This window comes from Bidens hawaiensis, unplaced genomic scaffold (genome assembly GCF_021521415.1).
Source record: "Bidens hawaiensis isolate Kalapana, Puna unplaced genomic scaffold, B.hawaiensis_p1.1 tig00419568_1, whole genome shotgun sequence".
Classification (NCBI taxonomy): Eukaryota; Viridiplantae; Streptophyta; class Magnoliopsida; order Asterales; family Asteraceae; genus Bidens; species Bidens hawaiensis.
In genome coordinates this window covers 65162-75941 of record NW_027504904.1, presented here as the reverse complement: position 1 = coordinate 75941, position 10780 = coordinate 65162, and the positions used below count along the sequence as shown (strand labels likewise).

The following is a 10780-nucleotide window of genomic DNA, read 5'->3' as shown; positions in this document are numbered from 1 at the left end:
AATTCATCATATCCAGGGATTCGAGTTGCAGATTTGGTATATCAATTTTGCTTTATAGTATTGGAATCACAGATCACTTGAAAATAAACTTGAAAACAACGTCAAATTCTGAACTAATGTGGTTAGACAGGGAAAGAAATTCTGGTTATTAAACTGTAGGCATTAGCAAGTTTCTGTGTAATCGAATTGAAGCATATCTTAATCATATTGATTAACTGATCATTTTTGTAAAAGTGTTTCTCCTTGTTTGTTGTTTCTTATAAGTTTTCAGTTCTTTTTATTTAAATTTTCCCTTATTATACACAATAATTGTTAAAAAAATCTTCTCCAACAAAATTTGCGAGTCATGAAACTTTTCCAATTAAATTTGAAAGTCGTCCCACAAAACTTAAGAGTAGGTTGTGCTAGTTCACTAGCTTGCTTCATGAGAGTTGGGTAGAGAAACTATTCCTTGCATCGTTGAGCCTCGCTCATCGCTTGAACTCTGGATGGAGCCAGTGTCTTGGAAAGGCCTCGGGGGAGATGACTCAAAGCGTCTAGGTGGAACTTGCAATGACTCAATGCCTCCTTCTAACATCTCCACAACTTTACTTATAGATGGTCGATCTGATGGATTAGACTGAATGCACCAAAGGCCCACCAACATCATCTTTCTAGCTAATTCCTCTCCCTCTTCGGTTGTCACTCCATAGTCTCCTAAATCACCTCCAACTTCTACTTGCTTATCTGGAAAATATGCTTCACTTGCACATGTTGCGCCAGTGTTATTGCGCTTACGTGCACCGGTCATTTCAAGAACCATCATCCCATAGCTATACACATCAGATTTGTGAGACGCACCTCCAAGAATCCTGAAAAAGACTTCAGGGGCCATGTATCCGGCAGTACCTCTGGCACCCATTACGGATACAATACTTTCTTTCGTCTTGCACAACTTAGCCAACCCAAAATCAGATATTTTTGGGACAAATTCTTCGTCCAATAGAATGTTGTGAGGCTTTATGTCAAAGTGCACAATTCTTGTGTTGCAACCTCTGTGCAAGTATTCTAGACCTCTTGCTATCCCTTTTGCTATTTGGAACAATGTGTTCCAATCCAAATGAAAGTCGTCACCACGTAGAAACTTATCCAAAGATCCATTTGGCATGTACTCATATAACATGGCTCTTTTCTTTCCCTCGAAGCAGAAACCTAAAAGAGTGACTATGTTGACATGAGAAGTTCTACCGATGCTGGAAACTTCATTAATGAAATCTTCTCCTTTTCCCGTTGTTTCACTCAAGAGCTTAACTGCAACTAGACGCCCATCAGGCAATTGTCCTTTGTAAACACTTCCATATCCTCCTTTTCCCAGCTTCTCTAGGAACGAGTTTGTCATTTTCTTGACTTTTGAATACTTGTATATTTTTGGTGCCAAACTACCATAGTTCCTTATGAATATTTCTACTTGATCATCTGCAACTGTTTGTTCATTTGGGGTTACCGGTAACCTCTTCTTCTCATGGAATGCTAGGACGTGTTCTTTAGTCACGCGCCTTTTTCTCTGTTGGCGGCAAACAAATATTCCACCTCCAATGATAACAACAACAATAACTGCTCCAACGATTGCAAGTACTAGGATTCCAAAAAAAAATATGTAAAATCTTAGTTTCTTGAAACAATGAGTGCCGAAGAAACTTTAGTTATTTAGTGAGCGTAAAATGCATACCTATACCCACAGAACTTCTCTTTGAATTCCCTGCAATTATACAGAATTCACGAGAAGGTTAGATACTTAGATTAACAATTATCCATACCTATACATTGAAACTTAACGTTTATTTGTGACTGACTGAGGCTTATGAGTGAGCTATCCATCCCTCTTGGGAAAATAGAACTAATTCTCCAGAATCTATTGCTTTAAGTTACAATTCCCCAGAACCTATTGCTTTAAGTTACAATTCTCCGGAACCTATTGCTTTAAGTTACTCGAGTAGTTAGATGGAAAATATATATTTGTAACTCTGTGGATGGAAAAAATATGTAACTCGGTGCTTTCGGTTTGTTTATTTTTCTAGGGAATTAGAATTAATCAAATGGATTGGATTTGGAAATGAAATTGAATTTTTCCACACGGAATTGGAATTTAAAAGAAATGGAATCTATTAACGGAATTTGAATTTGAGAGTGCGCTTGGTTTGTGAAATGTTTTCGAAGTAATTGAAATTTATCACAAAATTGATAGCATGTTAGCGTGTTAACGCTTCCGGCGTCAATTAGCGTGTTCGGCGTCGATTACACTTCTGACGCCGGTTAACGCGTCCGGAGTCTGAAGTTGATTAACGCGTGCGGAGTATGACGTCAGCTAACATGTCTGATGTCGAATAACATGCAAGGAGGTGGTTATGTGTTAGACGCCGGTTAACATGTCCAGCGTCCGTTAGGCATCTACCGATGATTTAATCCCCAACTCGGATTATTGAACGACCAGAACGAATAAGAAGTGATTTTCTTTGGGGAAGCACCGAGGAAAACAGAAAGGTAAATTGGAAATGAGTGGTGGTAGACAAAGAGCAAGGTGGTCTTGGTCTCCGTTCGTTAAAGGATACTAACCTATGCTTATTAGCCAAATAGTGGTTTCACTTTAAAACAAAACCAGAAAGGCTAGTCGGGATCATAGTCACATGGATCGCGGTTCGCTCCGGTAGGGGAACAAGGAACGGGAACGCGATTCGCTAGTGGGGCGTATTCGGTACGTAGGGGTAGGCTCATTTCGGTACGAACCGTTACGCTGTACCATAGAGTTCGGTTCGATGTTCCCAATTTAAAACAGAATTTACAAAATTAAATAAATATATATATCACCATAACACTAAATAAAGATGACCAAATTTCAAAATACAAACTCTAATCAAGAACAAAGCACAGGAAACGGAAACTTAATAGTTCTATATTATTAACTATTGGTCGTTTTTTAAATTCTGGAAATTACCAGCTTACTGATTATATTTTATACTATAAATTACTAATTAATTGATATATATATATATATTTATATTATTATATAAACTGCTCAATTAATTGATTGTGGAAACCTTTTAAATAATACCTAAAAAAGTGGGGAAACCAGGGGAAGTTGCCTAATTATCCGCCTAAATTGATTGGAATCATTGAATCGGTTAAATAGAATGCCAAATCCATCTGATCTGCTTTAACCTAAATTTGAATCGACATTCCATTGAATTGAAATCGTTTTTCACCATTCATTTGGAACAACGAACCAGTCAATTGGAGTCATGTTCATCATCGATTTGGGACGACGAACCAGCAAAATCAATTCGCGATTTCATAGCGATTTGGGTCGATTGCGATTTCGTTTGGGAAAAAAACGTTCCCAAACCTGTGAGTTGATCAAGGGAAGTTGGAAACGAAAGAAACATAATGCTTTGGATTGATACATGGTTGGGGGATAGATACCTTTCCGTGTGTTAAATTTCTGAATATTTTCAACTAGGAATATAATAAAAGATGTTCTATAAGAGACAAAACTATAACATTAGTTATTTTTGTTTTCATTGTACCCGACCCGTACTACAACTCGGGTCTTGAATTTATTAATAAAAGTTCATTTCATTTATTTGTCATATATTACTTCAGTTACAACTCGTTTATGTGTTTTAAGTACCAAGTTTTAGCATTTAGTTACAACTTATCCAAACTGCAGGGACTGTTATTGTCAACAATCAAAACTATAAACTGCAGGGACCATTTTTGTCAAAATTGAAACTGCTGGTTCAGTCAGCAGCTGCAGCAGTTCGTTTCTGCTCGTTTAAGCTCGTTTAACTCGATTTTCAGCTCGTTTAGTGCTTAATCTTCATCCTATTATCATTATAATTCAAATTAAATTTTCTAGAATATTACTAGATGAATTCCTATCCTAAAACATCAATATTTATCCCGAATTATTCAAGTTTTATCTCTAAATTGTGTTTTATCTCATTTATTTGAAGTTCAAAGATGGGTTTATCTCTTAACTTGTGATAAACACGACCTAGATTCGTTTCCTATATAAACAAGACCTATAGTTCGTTCATAACTTGCACCTAAACTCATAAACTCTCTCCATATTCCCGAATTTAAGATATTTCTCCAAGTGTTCTTCAAGTTTGACTTTCAAGGTCAAACGAGTCTAGTTCTTAATCCATCCATAGTTTTTATCAATTGTCGGGTAAGTTCGTATTTTTATGAATTGTTATGAACCCTAGAATGAAAGCCCTCAATCAATTTCAAAAGAATTGAGGGATTTAGTGTTCGATTTAATCAAAATCAATCTAGGGTTTATGCTGGAAACTAATTTTGGGGCTTTTCAATTACATTAAGAATTGACCCGAATTAGCTTCTGACTTTTCAATAACCTATGTTTATAATTAAGTTTTGGACGTGTTGGATCCGGATTCGACCTCATAACGACATTCGGACCGACTACGAACCGAACACTCGTTTAAAGTTCGTTTTCTTTAATTTTAAGTTTAAAATCTGATTTTATTATTAATTTTGGTTCGTTTTGGTTTTATTTTAACTTTGGAATATTTAGCTAATTTTTAGGAAATCATCAAGTTCGGTTTGGTCAGCTCACTTAAGTCGGTTTCTTTAATATTCTTATTTCCTTTCACTCGCCAATTTGTAAGGTGAGTAAATCACATCCCCTTTTTGTTTTTATTATTTTTGGGACAACATGTATTGTATAAATCTCAATGATATTATTTCACATCCTCAAATACAATTCTAATATATGCGTTTCGTGTATTACTTAATTAATTGTTAACATGTAAGGTGCTTATTTGTTTACTGTTTTATTGTTGTTGACCTCATCCTCATTAGTAAGATCTTATGCCATCTTAGTAGCTTGATCTAGTGTCATGATGAACAGATTTTTATTTGTATTGTTGCAATTTAATTGTTGTAGTTACGTTTTCGCATAAGAATTGGTTTTTATTATTATATATATTAAATTGTGATGTTGCTCACCAACCTTGTGTTGATAAAATTATTTTCATACATGTTGCAGGTTACCATCTTGGAGTTGGATACCTTTAGGATATTAACGGATAATTATCTTTATTTAGTTTATATTTGAATTTTGTTGGATAATGTTTCTTTTGAAATTATGTGATGTACTTGAATTATTTAATTTAATTAATTAGATAATGTCACTTTATTATTAATAGTGTCTTACGAGCTACTGTGCAATCAGTAATGCCCCGGCATTTCCGTCGTAGGTTGGGGTATGACAGATCCCGTAACATCCGGCCCCTCGCACCACCAATATTGTCCGCTCTGCCCACGAAGAGCTCACGGATTTGTTTTTGGTTGCCCAGATGGAGACTTCCAGGAGGCCACCCATCCTAGTACTACTTCCCCCAAAGCACGCTTAACCGTGGAGTTTTCATGTGCTCCACAGCTAACTAAGCCCAAAACGCGTTGGTGATTGAAGAGGCATGACATTTACTTATAAACCAAGGATCTCTCTTGTCCACGGCCAATGTGGGATTTGCCTAAGAATGGGACGATGTTGTATTTGCCAAGGGTGTTACAAAAACTGTGAATGGGTCAGGTCATCTGTTGAGGGTTGGGCTTGGCCGTGGACAATGGAACCTTCCACTCTTGTGGAAGTACAAGAACTTTGGAGGATTTTAGAATTAATACCCGGGTGCACTTTGGATACAATCGATGACAGGTGCGTATGGAGCTTAGAGGGTGATAGCTATTTCACCAAGAAATCTTGTCAAAAACAACGCCGAACTAGCACGAATCCTCAACTGGTTTTTGCCATGGAGTGGAATAAGTGGGTTCCTTCAAAAGTGAATTTCTTCGGACGGAAGGCCGGAATGGGAAGAATAGCTACTACGAAATGCGCTCTTTAAAAAGAAGGTGGTTGATGAGATCAAATAGTGCCTCTATGTGAAGGAGAAAAAAGAATCGGCGGAACATATTCTAAATCATGCTATGTCGCACCGTCATATGACAATTCATTAGTAGTTGGTGTAAAATATTCCAGGTGTAGGCTTTCGAAGTCCGAGACCTCTTCAACATCCACCTCACTATTTGGAGACCAAGACAAAAAAAACAGAAAGCTATTCATTCGGTAATTCTCATGGTATGCTGGTGCTTATGAAATGCCAGAAACGAGTCAACTGTTAATAATACAAGAGTCTCGATCAATAGAATCAAGGAGGATGTGAGAAGACTTAATTTTCTTTGGGTGAAAAATAGGAAGAAATTACTTGTTGCGGTGGATTGGTAAAAATGGTGTGCTTTTTCGGTTTAAGCTCTTGTTGTAATTTGGTGTGTATGTAAATGGATGTGAATGTAGTATTCTAATTGCCTCGTATCTTGCTAGTCTAGATTTGTTTTATGCAATAAAACTGCCCATTAAAAAAAAGCATATCTATTAAGATTAAGTGGGTTTAGCGATAGTTGAGTTTTTGTCAATTTTAAACAACTAATTTGCCAAATACTGGTGCATTTAATTAACTAGGAGTTGACTCTATTAGAGCATGTCTAGTTGACGGAGCTCCTATGGGGGCGTTAGGTGTCATGTGGCGCCACGTCACCATAGGGGTTTTATTGCTAAAGTGGGTGTAACAGATGGAACCCGTACTAATTATTATCTATTTATTATTAATATTATTATTATTGATTAAAAATAATAAAATAAACCAATCCACCAATCAAAACCAACATCCCCCACCCGGCGCTTGTGGGAAATGCCCCCGGGGGGTGTTCCTGACTCTTTGGGGGCTCCATGGGGTGAGGAAACACCCGACTATGCATGGTCTTAGGATGCCATCTCGAGAATAGGCATATGATGAATATGTTCACAATCTGACCAAAACATGAATCCACAAGAACAGAAAATCACTTACCTCCTACACGATGGTAGCAAACAGGTCCAGTTGAGTTCGTCCCACATCGACCATTAGACCGAATACAGTTATCACACTCGTCGTTATTGGCGAACCACTCTAGCTTAAAACCAGCTCGCAAAGCTGATCTCAAATCACTCTCTGAAGCAACATTAGCAGAAGATCCCTCCACTGGTACAGTAATAGAATTGGTGCATTGCACCAAGAGATCTGAGACTTGAGTGACCACCAAACTGGTTCTGTAGAAATAACTATCACTAGGGCCGGTCCCATTCGCATCACAACGAAATCGGAAAACAGCAGTCATAGGTACGGGTATATTTTCTTGGCATCCGTAGTAGAGGGATACATTCTCCTGGCCGAAATTATTGCCGTTATAAAGGGTGGAGTCGTAGGTGGTGTTGCCAAAGTATCGAGGGCAACTGTTTACCCATAGATCATTTCTAGCGATAGTCATCCTACGTGTAATGCTATCGGTGTCTAGGACCCGATAGTTTATTGAGTCTAAACGGAGCACAGGAACATTAGATTCGCAAGTTAGCTGAAAACTTGGGTGCCCATAGTATTCTGGCCGCCCAAATCCCCAAAAGGGATACTGAAAGTCTTCGCTTGCACACCGGGCCGGGCCACATGACTCGTATGATGGAGTTTCCTGGCACTGGAAGGTTGGGAAATGAATGAGGGTGGCTAGAACTAGAGCCAGTGTTATGGCGACAATGGGGCGGCTCGGGTCTAGACGGGGTCTCATTATGGTTCGGGCTGTTTGGGAGGAAACTAGGAATGATGATGAACAATGGTCAATGAATGAAATACGGAGGAGGGTGGTTTATGGAATAATAAAATGTGAACAAGTCTGTTGATTTTTCATTTTGTCCAGTCGTCAACTTTCATTACCAACGAATAACACGTATTTAAAAATTATCTACTCGCCTTATTTAGGCCCGGCCAACGTAATAAAACTTAAAAGTCAAAGTTCTCGTCGGATTGACTTAATATGTTAGTATTTTCTAATTTATTTTTAAGTTTTTATTTACTTTATTTTTAGTTTTAACCGTGAATTTCCTTTAATTATTGTTGACAGTGGATTCAAACTCAGGCCTCTCAAACCCTTCTGACCTTGACCCAAGATGTTTACTTAATGCATTCTTATCATTATAATAGAATAAGTATTTTAAATAAAACAATTTATAAATTTTGATATTTGAAATATTTTGTCATGTTTAATTTGAATGACGTATTTAACTAGTTTTTCTTAACTTATTTATAGAGTTAATAATATTCTTTTTTTAGTTTTAGAAATGAAATAAGACCGATTTCTAGATTTCACTAATTTCAGTGATTGAAATGATGACAACTTACACACTCGTTAGTTAATGGATAAATAATATAGTGATTAATACGCTGTTGAATAGTTTACACGCATGTTGTATGATCAAGGTTCTTGTCTCTGGAGGAATAGGGTCTGAGAATCATATGGCAATGGGCGTTGATTCTTTAGCTGATTGATGGAAGTAAGATCAGTATGAGTGTGCGTTAATTCTTTATCTGCCAAATCTAGCTCACGATATAACATAAACGTTTTAAATTGTTAAAGCTTTAAAAAAGGGGTGTTTATGTTGATAAATTTGTATCGACCGACTTGGTGTGATTGCCAAAATCTGCACCTGACCTTTTCAGATTAACCTATGTTTAATCATTTTGGTTTCCTATAGAGGAGAGACGCTACATCGTAAAGTGTATTGAAATTTCTACAAATATGTCATATTTAAAACATTGCATACAAATAGATAATTTAAATACTTTTCATCCTTCGGAAAAAAGTTTAAGTACAGCAGATTACTAGATTAGGAAGTTCTAAATCATGTATGTAACTCATTAAGTATTTTGCTTCTAACAAAATTAATAGTCGAATGTGATATTAGTTTCAAATAATGGGAAGTTCTCTTTAGTGAAATTCGAAATGTTATTTTGATCTTATAAAATCCGACCAAATGATTTCCTTATATAGATACCTAACAATTGCACTGCCTAGGGGAGAACTTGAAAAAACCAATGGTTCAGTAATATTTATGATAACTAAGGTATATGTCCGTTTTAAATACGGGTGGAAAAACATGTCAACAACCATAATAAATTTAAACAAAAAATTCAAGCAACACAAAACTTCTTCAACTTTCGGACCAAAACGTTAACCATTTACAATGTCTAGATATAAAAATTTTAAGTTACAATAAGTTAGTGTGCACTAAGGTTGTGTTTGTTTTTGCTTATAAGGTCTGCAAGGAGCCTATGTCTGCGGATGTGCAAACATAAGCTCTTGAAAATTATTTGTTTTAAAAAAAAAAAAAAAATCTGAAAACCACTTTTATGATATTAAAAAATAAGCTAATATCACCATCTTCACACTTTTTAACATCATACCAACACCCAATGTCCAACACCACCACCATCCACCGTCCGCCGCCACCACCACCATCCACCGTCCGCCGCCACCACCACCCACCACCATCGTCCACCGCCACCACCACCCACCGTCCGCCGCCACCACCACCACCACCCACCGTCCGCCACCACCACCGTCAACCACTCACCACCACCACCACCATCGTCAACAACCCACCACCACCACCGTCCATCACCACCACCACCCCCCGCCTGCCACAACCACCATCCACTACCACCACCACCACCCACCGTCCATCGCCACCACCACCACCACCCACCGTCCGCCACCACCACCACCTCGCCACAACCATCCACCACCCACCACCACAACCGTCCATGACCACCACCCACGGCTCACCGCCTACCACAATTGTCTACCACCACCCACTTCCATAGATCGTACACCACTACCAATTATTTTAGCAGTTTACAAACGTTAAATGACTTTTATCTAATGTAATATATATGATAGGTAATTAACTTTCAGCTTATGCTAACGATATCCAGTTTATAAGTATTATATTTTCATATTGCAGACGTTCAAACCACATATTCAGTTGCAGGCATTAAATCAAAAGAAATCAGATTGCAAACAATTTTTGTCTTCAAAAACAAATAGCCCCTAAACCTCCAAAATTCATCAACAAAAGACCTAAATATGTTCTTTCATATTAAACCACCATCAACTTCATTAAATATTCTAACAAAAAAAACTCATTTTGCCTCACCACCTAAAAATTTTAAAAAACAATATCATCCAAATTAAATATACCATTAAAATAATAGCATGTTCAATAATGAAAGGCCGTGTTACACAAGATGAAAGTTATAATAAAAGTAAAAAAAAAAATATTACATGTAATACGTAAATTGAGTTATATTATATAATGATTTTAATTTATGACTTTATAATAAGTTTTGACTATAGTCATACACTATTAATTATAAATTATAATTTACAAACCAAACCTTGGTGTTTGATTTATTTTAAAACAAAACATTCATACCGATATTATTATACATTTTATGTATATAAAAATGATTTTTAGAACAAAATATTGTCACATATTAAAAAATGTATTTCTATAACGTAGGAAGAATTGGAGACGAAGATTCAAACAATAATGTAAAATTCAATATCTTTCAATGGCTAGTAACCTGTGTATCATACGCGTGAAAATTGTATATAAATATATATATAGCGATAATAATTATAATAATAATAATAATAATAATGAATTGTTAGTGTAATATTTATAAGAACAAATAATTTTACATTCATTAGAAGGTATTACATTATTGTTTTTATTAAAACAAAATAAGATACAACAACAAACAAACTTAATATACCTAAAAAAACAAAAAAAAAAAAAAACGAAGACATAAACATGTTGTAATCATATTAGCCCATCATCAACTTCTTCAACATA

At 36.3% G+C, this 10780-nt stretch overlaps 1 pseudogene; it reads right to left on the bottom strand.

The window, feature by feature from the left end:
- Positions 1-385: 385 nt before the first annotated feature.
- LOC143609355 (LEAF RUST 10 DISEASE-RESISTANCE LOCUS RECEPTOR-LIKE PROTEIN KINASE-like 2.3) lies at positions 386-7653 on the bottom strand (annotated as a pseudogene).
- Positions 7654-10780: the final 3127 nt, after the last annotated feature.